At 41.2% G+C, this 12984-nt stretch overlaps 1 protein-coding gene and 1 long non-coding RNA gene across 4 annotated transcripts in view; both read left to right on the top strand.

Moving 5' to 3' along the window:
* Nucleotides 1-12984, top strand: part of LOC128859267 (homeobox protein vnd) — a 54406-nt gene that overhangs the window by 25758 nt on the left and 15664 nt on the right. The window lies entirely within an intron of this gene.
* Nucleotides 8652-10486, top strand: LOC128859268 (uncharacterized). The gene is made up of 3 exons (XR_008454118.1): nucleotides 8652-8727; nucleotides 9861-10043; nucleotides 10115-10486. It is a non-coding gene; the product is annotated as an uncharacterized LOC128859268 (long non-coding RNA).

The raw sequence follows: 12984 nt of genomic DNA, 5'->3' as shown, positions 1-12984 counted from the left end.
CAAGAAAGGTGTGACAAAAATCAAGCAACAACAACAACTACATCACTAGAAACTTATTGCTTTCTTTTTTCGATTTTACTAATTTTTTTCGAATACCCAGATTTTTTTTGTATATACAATCAATGAGCTGCTTGAAAACAACATGGCAGCTCCTTCATTCCTTCATTCACTCATTCAGTTACAGACGTTGTATTGGTGTTGTTATTTCCTCAATGGCATATAATAGGGGTATAGTTCATAAAGGCCAAACACAAAAAACTACAACCCAAACCGGAAAAAGGAATTAAAATGGTTGACAAACAGCCGTGTTACACAGGCAAAAAAACCACAAAGAAAATGCATTTAGGTGCACACATACTCATACCCACGTGAGTGTACTATCATTCAACTGTATTTTGAAAAAGGTGTAAATCTGCGGCTACGGTGGAGTGAACGCTGGCAGTAATTCACAAGCGAAGATCGTTGAAGCGACAGCAGATGCTGGCTGGAGTGCGCTAATATGCTCTGAGGCAGATATACACACACACATATATGTTTAATAATTTATACACAATTAGTATTACACACACACATGCATACATATGCAGCTAGAAATTAATAAGCGTCTCGAGCCGAAGGCCTTAGTAGCCAGAGTTCTTGTTAAATTTTAGTGTATTGGTTATTTATAACTATTACTCTTACATATAAATAAATAATAGGCGTAGACCTATAGCGCATCTGCCTCTGCTACATTCGAGAGCAGTCTCTTTAGCCGTGGTTCCTTTTTTTATGATACTCTGTTTTATTAGTCCTGGCCGGCGTAAGCACACACACACATACCTACACAATCACATCAATTAATGTCAGCTAACGTACATTTATCTATCTCTGGTAATATTTACGCTAATTGGGGTTGTTACTCGACTTTGCCTTACCGCCTCTACTCCCTTCCTCCTCTGTGGCGTATTTATTTTTATTACCATAAGCCACTCTTTTTGAACTTCTGTAATAGGTTTTTGAAAAATACTCTTCCTAAATAGTTTTCGAATCGCTTTGCAATTCACAGCGGCGGGTTGGAGAGGGTAGCGTGCCGTTGAAGCACCAACTAAAGTTGATGACTCTTGTTAGGATTGTTTGCTTAAACTTTTGTTCTGTAACATCTGCTTTTTGAAGCTGTTATTTTTTCATTAGATGGGGTGGCTGGGATTTCAGCGATCATCAAGTACTTGCAACTGAAATTTTTTGTCAAATATTTGTAATTATTTTTTATTGGCGAAGGCAAGCAATGTTGTGAATAAGTAACGACAGTCGTGTACTTAGAGCTTTGCACCATCAAGTAAATTCTACAATGATTAAATTGATAATTAACGCTTGGAGTTATATCTGGACTATGCGGCGGATGCGATAACACCTATCATACGGCGTATGTGATAAAACCTCCTAATCATGCTCTCTGAACTTCAAACGTTATATTGGTGTAACGTAACATCCCTCCTCTTCACCATTTCATGTCGCTTTTGGTCGATCATCGGCTTTAATCTGGTCAATTGTTCAGAGTAGTGAGCGAATTGACTATTTCTATTTCGTCCCCTTTCGGTGTTAACCTCGTAACTTAATTTTTTTCGAAATTGAGATTTTTAGTGAAAAACACTCCTTAGCACTCCTGTTATGTAAAACAAAGCATACAATGATTATAGAATTTTTTTCAGAGCGTTTCGATTTTTCTCGTATCTACATGTTCGAATTCAAAAACCTCGTATCTACTATAAGTATCGTATCAAATAAGTTATAACTCTCCATAGAAGTTAAGTAATTCTAAACATTTTTGTCGATTTACTGAAAAATATGATTTTGTAGATACTAGATTAATACAGAAAGGGGACGATTTGTTAGTAGCAGCCTGTAGAGAATGGTTCCCTTCTCTGTACACCACACCAAGCACAGAGTGAAATTTTGTTCGCCGTTAATCCAAGAATAGCGATAATTTGGATCGGCTCAGCTCCATTTGGGTACGACCGTTTTCAGCTGCTGTTTTCGTTTGTCCCCCATTTTTCGTCGCCAATTAACTTTCACTTCAAAAATGGGTTGACTTCATTACATTTCAACAGAGCATCGCTGTCGTCGCTTCACAATCTTAATATCAGCGATCCATTATCCACCAACGCGGACGTATCCTTGGAGCACATTGAGATAGATGCCAGAGCAGTACTCTTTGCGTTTAACTGCTTCTCTGATCCTATTAATGGCCTTCTACCTAGAACTTGGCTGAAGAAATTTTTAAATTTCTACCAGTGAAGAGATTTGATGAAGCAGCGCGTTTTCAGCAGTCAGCTGAGCGTATGGGCGTACATATATATGTGTACCTATGTTTTCAAAAAATAAGCTAGAAAAGGTTCAACAAACTCAAAGCAGAAGTTTTAAAAACTTTTCTTGCCATATCGCCTCGTCTAAAACTTCATCGTGGAAACTTTATAGAAACTCGAAGCCTAGCAAACAAGTGCTTTTGAAGGCTACAAAGCCCATTTGCCTTTAAAAGGATGTAAATACGTTTTGTACATGTGTGCATATATGAGTGTATGTGTGTACATGAAAATACAGTATGGGTATTGTGTTAATACAAATATAAGTCTGAGCGCTAATGAAAGTGTCTGCATGACTTGGGCAAAACATAAAAAACAGTGGATACTAATGACTTTGATAAATGGCCGCCAGGCATGCATACACTCAACACATGAGTGACGCCACTTTAAGCGCCACACAAAGGACATGCACATAGCCATGTGATTATACATACAATACATACACGTAAACGAAGGCATAACTAAGCAAATATGGTATAGATATGTATATATGTAAGTCGCCATATCAGTTTAAGTGAGTATTTACTTTTTCACAAGCCTCCTGTTGAGTGCAAGTGGCCTGAGTTGCTCTAAGTAAAACTGGAAGTATGATAGGAGTGTATGCATACATGAACCGATATGGATATATATTTATATAAAATATATACATGTATGTATGTATGTATGTGATGTACATAGCTGAGTGAATACTACTGCGCAATTGTTTAGGAGAACACTTGATTGAAAGGCGGAGAATATCAAATTGCACTCAACAAAAAAATATAGTATAGCAAGAAATTATTTTTCTTCGGAAAAGGTAAAAAAAACATATCGGTTAACTGTAATAACGTGTACGCCTGCACTGACAATTCACTGGAAAAAATGCACTTGTTGGCTGAGCAGGGACATAAATGAATAAATAAAAAGTAAGCTCAACGGAAAGTGTAATAATACCCGCTTTACTGCAGCTCCAGCTTTTCCCTGTACTGATAGAAAACCTCCTCATCAACATTAGCGCTAACGAGGCCTTCAAAGAAAACACAAAAAAGCACACAGAAAATTTAAGTTCAGTACGAGTTCAAATCAAGTGGAAAACGCGGTAAAGTAGGCGTGCTCAACAACATAACAAGCGGTTTTCAAAGGACCCCAGGCCGCTTGCTCCACATATAAGCATCTCGCTCTTTCGCTCGCACCCACATACTCACACACAAGCGCGCTCTTGTCACAATGCAGTCCACTTGAAGCCTTCTCGCCGAACTACTACGGCCACTTCACACCACCATTATGCTCAACATCCTTCATCCACTTCAGTTTGAGAGTAGGCACTTTGGAAATTTCCCTCAATGCGCTCTCACTTGCAGCAATGCATCCTTTTCCTTGTCTTTCTTCTATCTCCATACGTGTGTATAGCCGTTGTGTGTATGCTATTCAAAGCAGGAGAAGTGCGATGTGCGCGTGAAAATTTCCCACCAGCATTCTATAGCGGCGCGCAAGTGCTACGCAAAAGCTATAACAATAGCAATAAAGCGCAAATGGTTGTAGCTAGGCGGCACACACTATTGCCTACTCACTCGTGCACATGTAAAATCAGCATACTCGGCGCGCATATAGGGCGTTGGTAAAACCTACTCGATGCAACAAAAACAACAACAAGTGGGCGCTGCATTTTGATTGGCTAGTTGGCGAGAGCGAGCATGGCGCTGGCTGAGGGCTAAGCGGAAAACAATAAATAGAAAATTGGGTATGGAATGCTTGTAGTAGGAAGGCGGTAGCGCTCGCTTTTGTTGTTGGCACACATTTATTATTGTTTTTAATGCAGTGATTTTCGCTTTTCTTGTTACTGTTTTTGTTTTTGGTTTGCCTCGTACACGAACACATCAGCAAGCACTGAGCGCTTTTTATGCCATTTAGTTGTTGCTGTTGTTGCATTTTTATTGTTGGCCATCTTTGTTCTAAAAACAAATCTTTCATTTGGATTTGTGTGTGCATGCGTATGTACGTGGTTTTAGGGGCTGTCGGGCGTATTATAATCCTTGCTGAATGTTTAATGGCTAGATTTGAGAACTTTATTAGAATCTTTTGGAATAATATTAGCGTTTGTTATATTATTTTTTCGTATGTGCTTTGGAGTGCCCTCTTATGCGCGGGGATGTGTGGCAATTGCATATACTTACTTACATAAGTATGTACATTTGTTGAAATTTATGATATGTACCTTGAGGTGACCGCCGCAGCCGAATGGGTTGATGCGTGAACACCATCCGGTAGTACCAGGTCTAAATTTGGCAAATAACAATTTTTCCGCAAAATTTTGAGCACCGTGCTTAAAAATAAGGCCGCTACATGCATCATGTGGATGCGCTCTCAGTGGTGGTCTTGAAATGGAAGCTGGTTTTCTATAAGAAGCAGACATACTCCAGGAGATGGAGATAGGTGGGAAAAGGAAGAAGGGATTTTAAATTAGAGAATGACGACCAACAGTGGCTAATTACGTTCGTATTAATCGCTTCAAGCTACTGCTGAATTTCACCAGGTGTGTGATATTTAACCCCGCAATATCCGTAGGTGTAGCAAAAAAGCGAGAGCACAGATTTCTAAATCTTTGCCGACGAGAGCGGGGCAGCTGAGAAGTAGGTGCTGAGATGATTCGTCCTTGTCCTCCAGACAGCTTCTGCAAGAAAGGACTTGACGCAATCCCAAGTCTCGCCACAAGGACACCTAAAGGTATCTACCAAATTCGACAGCTACTGTTTTGTTAGTCTTAGAAGTTCCCTCGAGCACCCCCGATCTGCTGGTGGCCAGAAGGATCTCACGACTTTGCAGGAGTAGGCCACAGGTTCTCAACCCCAATTCTCGCAGAACCCCAATCCTCTCATTTTGCAAAGAAACGGTCCCCAGAGTCTGCGGTCTAACCAGCTCTTCAGCCCAGCGGTTTCCCTCTATGCCGCTATGACCGGGAACCCATTCGAGGTATTCGAATGAGACGTCAGGCATTGCCCGACTAATTTCGAAAACACAAACAAAGAGCCTTTGATCCTAATTCCCGCTCGGCTGCCGAAGTAAATATTTGCGTCCTTTACAGTAGTTACAGAAGTAAGCAACCAATCCATTGCTTACGTAGCACGCCCCAGTTGATTTGGAATTTTTTAAAGGTGTCTTGAACTTGGTAGCTCTAGAGCTCTCAAGAATCTATCCACATGTCGGGAACGAGGCACCTCCTTCTATGTAAAAAATTGTGCAGCCTATAAAACTGCCAGTCCCTGATGAAACGGACTCATTCCGAAGTGCTCTTAAGAGACAGCGCAAAGGGGCCCACCAAGAAACGAAAAAAGGTATAGTGGCTCCTCTCTTGCGAAAAGATGTTAGCTCTTAGAGAATAGTTATAAGCAGCCTTTTCAAATTAAGAAGAGAATATTTATTTTAGATTGACAACAGAATTTAGGCTGAGGCAAAAAGGTCAAAGGCTTATAGGAATTAAGAGATAGGAGAAATGCAAACAAAATCAATCACTGTCTGCAAGCCAACATATGTATGCATGAATTATATAAAAAATACCTATAAACTTCATTGCTAACGTAACTTGTGAAGAAATTATGAACTCTATGAGCGTAGCCTGCTCAGAGTACATGTGTACGTAGGTATATATGTAAGCGCGTCGTATATAACTCCGTAAATAAAACTGATAGAAAAAGATGCAGATCTTAAAAGCAGGAAGTAATTTCTTCAGTGAACCTATAAAAAACATACCCACTTCCACAGACTAAGACCTAAAGCGAAACCAGCACGACAAGAACAGATGTAATAAGCTTAGTTGTTGCTACTTAGTGTCGTTGTAGCAGTGGCATGATTGCCTATTGTTGCATTTATTACAGTATTACGTAAAAACTGATGACAATGCGACTATTGGCATTTACGTACACACACACACACTTATACATACATTTGTATTTACATAAAACCCTCGGGCAAATGAGAATGATGATGGAAATGTTGACGATGCAATTTCAGAGCGGAAGTAACAAGCACATAACCACTGAGTAGAGGCAAATCGTCGAAAAGTAAGGAGAAGAAAGTTAAGAAAAAATGAAACAGATATCAAAGTTGGAAAAGCAAAACAGAAAAAAACGCCTAAGCTATTAAAGGCAGCTGCATGGCCGATGGTCAGCATACTAAACAGAGCTTGCAGCCCGCAGCTCTATAGAGAATGAGCCAGAATTTATGGCACCGTGTCAACATGGCGGCTGCTATATTCACTAAATCCCACAATGCGAATATGAGCCAGTTAACAGCACCACCTCATCATTGAAATTTCACACAATAACTCACACTGTCACACCTACATATGAATGCATACAGGTATTAGTAGAAGCAAAGTGGCTATGTGCTGGCTCAGACTCCAGCCATCAATGCCGCAGATACACAGTCGCCTCCTATTACATATTAATCCCGCACCAGCCCCACACACATTCGTACGACATTTCCCCCCTCTGGCACACTCCATTTCCAAATTCCCAACTAGCGCGCTGCTCTTCAGTTACACAGGAGCCTCGTTGATGGTTGATTGGCTGGTTAGTCGCTGCATGCCTATCTACTTGTCTGTCGCCCATCTGTATGCTTCGTTGGAAGCTGAATAACTAAGGCGCATCACGCAAGCACAACATTGCCACCAACAACAACAAGTAGCAGCAGCAACAAGAGCTATAGCAACAACAAGAACAATAAGAACTAAGTAGCACACAGTAGTGCCCTACTTAGCACCATCACAATGGTGGAACTCGAAATTCGAACTCGACACTCAAGTACCCTCTCAGCTATCTAAGCCGGTCCTTCGCACCAACTCACAAGCCTTGGTTGGAAAGCGATGGTACTATGATGGTCGTTACATTCGCACACCCCGTCTCGTGCGTGAGTATAAGGATAATTCACTCATAGCGAACTTATGTACGCCGCCGAGTTGAACTGAGCTGAGCTGAGTTGGATTGGACTACCTGCTCTCTGCACCGCTTGTCTGTTTGGTGGTAGTTTCTGTGCACTTTTTTACACTCGACTCGATTCGACAACTCTCTACCGCTCAACTGAAGTGTGCGTACTTGGGTTGTTGTTTTTGTTGTTGTTTTTATACGCGCAGGACATGAGAAGCCACTTAGGGAAATCGATCGAAAAAAAATTGTTTAATGGGTATGTTGCAGCATTGTTGAGTAAATGAAGTTGCCTGCCTGCCTAGCTGGCGGCAGCCTTCTCAAGTCTTTGGTATGTAAAGGTGGTTGTTGATGGTTTTTGTTTGTTTGTTTGTATATTTAATGCATTGACTGCATTGTCGTTGGTTGCCCGGACTGGGCTGATGCGTTGGTTGGTCGACTGGCTGGCTGGTTGTGGCTGCTCGGCGTACACGGCGACTCGTTAGTTATTGATGACACTTCAGTTTGAAAAGTGTGCGCGGTCTCCATACGAAAAGCCAGTTTTCAAAAACTACTCGAAATTAAGAGGATTCTATTATCACCTTGCACGCCCAGCAATTACACGATATGTGTCCAAGCGGGCAGACGCGAACAAACCACAGGCTCGGGAAACCAGAAGATCAAAAATGAAGTTAAAAAAACAAGAAAATTTAAAGTGTGAAAAAAACGTTTTTATTTGTGGCTTAATTGCTTGAAACTACATAATTACACATTAGCATTTCGATAAAGTCCTTGCAATAGTGATTCACAAAATTCGAAAAATTGTTTGCGGGTCTCTTGTTAAACATCTCTTGACCGTTAAAGCACCCTCTAATAGATCCTAGTAAAATATAGATCGTTCTCGAGGTCTTGCAAGTTTTTATTGCGTTCAAAATTACTTTTCTGCCGCAGCCGCATTTCGTAAACAACATCAAAGTGGCTGAGAAACGCAAACGCACGCCGTCGCCAGGACGTCCACCGCGGTCAACGCTGAACCGACGGAAATCGTTAGAATCGCTATCGTCCAGTGCTGCCACGCCACCGCCTTCGCCCACCAAGCCACGCAACGTTCTACCATCGCTACGTCGCAGCTCAAGAACACCAACACCACCAACACTACCGTCACCGCTACGCACTTCAACACCCACACACACAACATCGCCCACGCCAACGTCTATAACTAAGGAACATCCAAATTCGCATATACGCACCAACACCAGCATTAGTACAACATCGATCACGCCGACCTCGATTGCCGATCATTTGCGTTTACCCACAAACGCTGCCGCAGCGGCGGCGTTTAGCTCTTTTCCTGCACTACACAGCATGAGTAGTTTAATGGTGCCGTCGGCTGCTGCAGCTGCGGCGGCGGCGGCACCTTTCCTGCCCTGGTCCCCGATTTTGCTGCCACCGTGGGGGCATCCATTGCTGCCTGCATTCTATCCAGCAGCTCTGCGTAGTGCGTTACCTGGGTAAGCGAATAAGAAACGGAAATTTATGGAGAAAGGAATCTTAACTAAGCAATAATTTAGGAACGGAGCTTTTATTTATTCACGCAAGTTTTACTACAAAATTTTTAAAATTTTTTTCTGCTCTTGGAAATCTACTGTGGTTTCTTAGTTCAACCGAAAAGTTTTGAGCTTCAGAAACCTCCAAAGATATATGTATACTGAAAAAAGAAAGCCAAAAAAAGAAAGGCTCCGTAAAAGTTTTGTTAAAAAAAGTTGTCATGCGGGGTTTCTGGAAATCCACTTTAACTTTTTTTGAAAAGTGGAATAGATTGAAATCTCTCAAGCTTCTCATAAAAAAAAAAAATCTGCCGCTCGGAGACGGTGTTAAATTCTAAGACCCTTCATTCATTTGTGAAAAACCATCAAGACGCACACCACAAATAGTAGGAGGAGTTCGGCCAAGCCTCAAATAAAGGGTGTAACATATCTATTATTGCAAAGAACATCAAGTTTAGGAAACCAAAACTGTGTAATCGAGCTCAAAACATAAATTTTTTTATATAATAATATTTATTAGAAGTTTTATTACGGTTAAAATTGTTAGCAGTATTGGAGCACAGGTACAAGGTGGCGCAAAATTAATCAGTTAATCCCATTTTGTTTTGAATAACTCTTTTTCTGAACAAAAAAAAATGATTTCGAGTGAAAAAAATTTTTATTTATTTTGACCCGCGCTTATCTGTTTGTATGCCGCAACTGTTTAGTTCACAAGCGTCAAATATGCTTCAATTACGACGCCATTTCCAAAAATTATAAATCTTTCGATAGAGTGGTTAATTTTGGGCCACCTTATAGTATGTAAAACCAAGTTTCAACTCCATGTGGCACTTAATTTTTTTCCAGCTGAATATTGCGGAAATGTGCCTTCCGAACAGTTACCTTCACTGTTTGAGGTGTGAAAGGAAAACCAAATCTTGAATTTTAAATCAAAACTAGGTGATCTTTATAACACGGCACAAACAACGAGAAATACACAAATGTGTGTGCTATTACTATTACACAGTTTCCGCTTGCAAAATCGTTCTTTCTTTCTTTCTCTTTTCCTTTCCCGAAAGTATCAATTATAAGTCAATGACTTCCAATTTTCCACACAGACGCACACACACGCACTCGTTTAAAGGACCTTTCAAAGTGCTAACAATGAGAGAAGTCAATAAAAAGACGGAAATCAGCACAATGGTGCTCAAACACGTGGTTCCTGCCGTTCTGAAACAAGTGTGTATTTATTTTTTTTGTGATATCTATGGGATTCTGACTGTGCATGTGTGAAGAAAAAGGTAATATTTCGTTTATATTCTAGCCGAATAATTAATACAATTTGACAACAAAATTCCCCATTCACACTTAGAAGAGTATTTCGTGTTTGACTGTGTCGAGAGTGGAAATTATTTCTCCTGGTCATTCGAGCTGGCCGTGTGTTGGCAACTGACACTGGGAAGCACGCACTAGACGACAATGGAACTCCCACTGTGAACCTATCATTTCATGCACCAGCATTCAGGCTGACGCAGTTTTTATGCGAACAATATGCGTTCACGCATTCTGCAGGAGTTTTGGAGTATTTTTGATTCGCAAACACGCCGTGTTGGCAAAGTAGCTGATAAGCACAAGCATTTTGATGCTTCCAGTTCTATTTTGATACTTGCAGGGCTTAAGTGCTCTTGCTTAGGGATTGGTATGACTTACGAGCACAACAAGCGGGTAACTACAATAATATAGTAATATTGCACTTCCCGAGACATTCACGCAATATAATGATGATCTCATTTTCCCTCTTTCTGCTCTTGTTCCTATTTTTGTAATAAAAATCATGTTTTATTGAAGCTTGTTTAAAACATCTTTTTTTAATACCTAATAATAATATATATAATATAATTGGCGCGTACACCCTTTTTGGGTGTTTGGCCGAGCTCCTCCTCCTATTTGTGGTGTGCGTATTGATGTTGTTCCAAAATGGAGGGACCTACAGTTTTAAGCCGACTCCGAAAGGCAGATATTTTTTTATGAAGAGCTTTTTCATGGCAGAAATACACTCGGAGGATTGCCATTGTCTGCCGAGAGGCGACCGCTATTAGAAAAATGTTTTTCTTAATTTTGGTGTTTCACCGAGATTCGAACCGACGTTCTCTCTGTGAATTGCGAATGGTAGTCGCGCACCAACCCATTCGGCTACGGCGGCCGCCTTTTTTTAATACCTATATCTTAATAATTAAGTGAAATTTTAGTGCTATTTTTGAAATAAAATTCAGTGCCACTCTCCTAGGCTAGATCGTATCGCATCAGCCGGAGAAGTCTGCGGGCTTACGTTGGTCCCTATTTCCACCATTAACCCAGTCCAGTTTTTTTGCAACAGTGCATGCCCATCTATTCATACATCGATTAAGTCCCTTGTCTTTCACTTCCTGTTGTTGCGTTAACCTAAGCGAACTGCCTGGCCTCTACAAATCTCTGCTTGGATAAATTAACTTTGATTTAAAGAAGTAAATCGTCAGATTATTCGCACATTTGCCACCTACGTGCATGCTGCAACAGTTTCCTGGACTCACATGTGTTTGGACTCAACAATAATACACTCTGCACGCTGGGTCTAATCCTGGACTAGTTAATCAGTGCATACAAAGTTTTGGTCAACCTTAAGTCAGCTTACAGTTCGCACCCGTACACAAATAAATTGAAATAAATTTGATTCAAATTTTTTCTAATACCCACAACAATGACCAGAAATCTGATTAGTACTGAAAACTTGGCTAGCTTCCCGAACACCTTGTCATTTATGCCATAACAAATGTATGTCTGTATATGGAAGTGTGTACCTGTGCTCCAGCAAGTCTTTCCGTCTTTTCGCGCACATTGGTATTCTTCCGCTTGTTTCGTTTACACTGGCCGTTGCAAATGCGAAACACATGTTACTTCCTGCACTTACAAACACACACAATGGGATGCAGCAGTGCAATATTTGCTTTGCTCAAATTGGAGTTTCGCAAGACATCGGCACAGGTTTACGAGCAAAGAAACAACCTTGGCGGTCCAGTAAAATCAGTTGGCCAGACTGTGCAAGTCCGTCCGTTCGGCTTACTGTCCCTTTGTGCGCATGAGTTGCTTTCCTAGGGAGGCTGTATTAATTTCCCACGCCATTATAGGTTCCTAAGAATCTTTTGTGTGTCAACAACGCACACAAACCAACCGACACTTGCATAGCTCAACAGTTGAGAGGTCATCCAAGATGCTGCTAGTATTTTGGGATCTCCCGCACTGCCAGACAGCCTGTCGCCATCGTTGTTGCTCAATTGTCTGCGAGAGGACATTGTCTACCTGTTAGCCGGCATCGCAGACTATTCTCTTTATTTCTTTGGTGCACTTCCCTTGTCGTCCTCTCTGCTCTCTGCCGGCCTAACAAGTTCTTTGCCGCTCGCACATACTGCTGCAGCACCTTAAACACTTTTCCACTTATTTCAGCAGGTTGTGTTGGTGTGTTTTGTGTACCTTATTGTTCATGCAGTTTTCGCCTTTTTGTTTGTTGGCCGATTGAGCTCATTTGTACGCACGCGCGCCTGTCCGCTACTCAACTTTTCGACTCACATGTGCTGCACACATGGCCAGGAATTCCCCAACCGCAGCTTAGTATTTATCGTACGAAGTTGGGAAATTCTCTCAAGGTGCAAAGTGCGCCTTAATGGCGTGCTAGATAATTATAAGGACCCTTCGGCTTCAGGTGAAGTAGAAACACTTCAGCGAGATTTTCGATATATTTTCCACTTAACAGGAGTGACCGCTAGCGGATTTTAATTGTGTTCGTTGCTTGTTTTTAGTGAGTGGTAATGCTTGGAACGTATTTATGCATAAACTATTTCTACGAACACTTGCTGGCTTTGGACAAATCTGTACGTGTCTTTAGCGAGTTTGTCTCTGTATTTCCCGTGGGTATTGGAGTATTTATTTCACCGATATCTTGAACGGAGATTAACATGGTTCGAAGTAATAAACGCACGAAAACGTGCTGGAATTTCCTACTGGCGTTTCTTAAAAATATGTAATACCAAACAGACTTGTTGTAAACGGTCAATCAAGTGGGAGCCATGTTCTGTTGGCACTGGTGCATAATTGAACTGTGTTCAAGAAGCTGAGGAATGTAGGCTGAAACATTTAATAAATGACAAATTTTTCACCCAGGTCCCCTTACTTTAGGAGGTGAGGAGGGAGTTGATCGGTTGCATGAAA

The sequence above is a fragment of the Anastrepha ludens genome, chromosome 3, assembly GCF_028408465.1.
Source record: "Anastrepha ludens isolate Willacy chromosome 3, idAnaLude1.1, whole genome shotgun sequence".
In the NCBI taxonomy this organism is placed as follows: domain Eukaryota; kingdom Metazoa; phylum Arthropoda; class Insecta; order Diptera; family Tephritidae; genus Anastrepha; species Anastrepha ludens.
The sequence above is the reverse complement of the archived record's forward strand: the minus strand, read 5'-3'. Positions and strand labels throughout refer to the sequence as shown.